Source organism: Macaca thibetana, chromosome 19 (genome assembly GCF_024542745.1).
Source record: "Macaca thibetana thibetana isolate TM-01 chromosome 19, ASM2454274v1, whole genome shotgun sequence".
NCBI lineage: Eukaryota > Metazoa > Chordata > Mammalia > Primates > Cercopithecidae > Macaca > Macaca thibetana.
The window spans coordinates 41594255-41596489 of record NC_065596.1 but is presented as its reverse complement, the minus strand read 5'-3'; positions in this window follow the sequence as shown (position 1 = coordinate 41596489).

The following is a 2235-nucleotide window of genomic DNA, read 5'->3' as shown; positions in this document are numbered from 1 at the left end:
GCTTTGCGCCACGGCCGTCATCGTTGAACTACACCTCCCAGAGAACCCCGCGGCCCCCTCCTCTGCGCGCCTGCGCCGCGGGGGCTGGCACCAGAGAGGGCTGTGTGAGGTCCCAGGCGCTCAAGTGAGCGTGAGCTGCTGTGTAGGGAAGAGCGGCCAGGCTGCGCGCTGGGCTGATTGGTTGAATGCTTGGGTGTGGTGGTTCGTGTGTGACTGTTGCTGCACACCTTTATGCTTGCTCACGAAAGGAGCGGCGGATTTTGTCAATGCAGGGAGCTTCTGTATTTTAAATCACGTCCCGTGATTGTGGGTAGCTGAATGTGAAAGTGATTGTGGATGAAAGAGACTATGGCTGACATTGGGGGTGACCGTTTCTGTTACTGTGAGGATACCACTGATCCGATGTGTGTATCTCTGACTGTCTCCCGGTCTCACTGTTCCTTCACCCCCATCTCCTGCCATGGGCCGGGTTTGTGGTTTTGTTGTTGTTGTTGTTGTTGTTGTTGTTTTGAGGCTATCTTGGCGCTCACTGCAACCTCCGCCTCCCAGGTTCAAGCGATTCTAGTGCCTCAGCCTCCCCAGTAGCTGGGACTACAGGCGCCCGCCACCATACCCGGCTAATTTTTGCATTTTTAATAGAAAAGGGGTTTCTCCATGTTGGCCAGGATGGTCTGGAACTCCTGGCCTCAAACCATCCGCCCACCTCGGCCTCCCAAAGTGAGGGGACCATAGGCGTGAGCTACCACGCCAGGCCTGTTATCCTCATTTTTATGCCCCATCTCTGCCTGTACCTAATGTGATGCCAGTCACAGAAGGGTGATTAGATTTCATTAGTCTGAGGTTGCTTGTTTGCACCAGAGCCGTAAGTAGTTTGGTAGCTGATAGCCCTGGTGTTCCTCCTGCTGTTGTTTCCATCTTTTCACACTACAACTCTAGGACCCAGCTTTAAGAAAACTGCCCACAGTCAGGACAAGAATGTGAGCCCCTGAGTGAAAAAGTTCCAGACTAAAGCAGCATTCTTCCCCATCCCCAGTCCCTGAAAGATCTGAAAGGTGCATCCATGTCAAGATCTTAGTAAGTCGGGCGCGGTGGCTCAAGCCTGTAATCCCAGCACTTTGGGAGGCCGAGACGGGCGGATCACGAGGTCAGGAGATCGAGACCATCCTGGCTAACACAGTGAAACCCCGTCTCTACTAAAAATACAAAAAACTTAGCCGGGCGAGGTGGCGGGCGCCTGTAGTCCCAGCTACTCGGGAGGCGGAGGCAGGAGAATGGCGTAAACCCGGGAGGCAGAGCTTGCGGTGAGCTGAGATCCGGCCACTGCACTCCAGCCTGGGTGACAGAGCGAGACTCCGTCTCAAAAAAAAAAAAAAAAAAAAAAAAAAGAACCTAGTAAGTCAAGATTCTTATGTGGAGCAAGGGAAAGTTCTTGAGAATGCCTCCTTGGAGAATACGTCCTCCAATCCCCTGCCACAGAGAGCCCTCTAATTGCTAAGGCTAGAGAATCTTCTACAAAAGGAATATGGGTATTAGAACTGATTGCTGTTTACTCTGTGAAATTATTACTTTCAGAAGAAATCAGATTTTTTTTTTAAGGCTCTACAAACATGTAATGGTTGGGTTGCTTTAATGGGGAAATTTACAAATTCAGTGTTTTTTTGGATGATAATTGTGGTCTGGTACTTGACAATTAGATTAAACAGTTCTTCTCTGGACTTCATTATCAGGAAAGTTAGAGATCATCTTGGATGTTTCATACCAAGGTGCTGAAATTTAAGATTCTCCATTCTTTTTGTAGAGACAGGGTCTCTGTCACCCAGGAGTACGGTGGGGCCATTTTGGTTCACTGCAGCCTTGACTTCCTGAGCTCAAGCAATCCTCCCGCCTCAGCCATCCAAGTAGCTGGTACCACAGATGCATGCCACTACGCCTGGCGAAGTTTTTAATTTTTTGTTGGGGTGTATATGACTATCTCCTTATATGTCAGTGATTATTGGAAGGACTTTTGTCCTTTATTTTTCTTATATCACCAAGTCCAACACTAGTTTGAGTTCGGTCATTTCCACAGATTAGGCAGTGGTTTTGAAAGTATGCCAACCATGTGGCTGCAGTGCTAAAACAAATAATGGTAGTGCTCTGTTCATCATGGTCTAGTCAAGAAAGCACAACCACAGGGGAATTTAATTACAGGAAACTGATGACGTAATGTTGAAGGGCTGAAAGCACAAAGGGAGA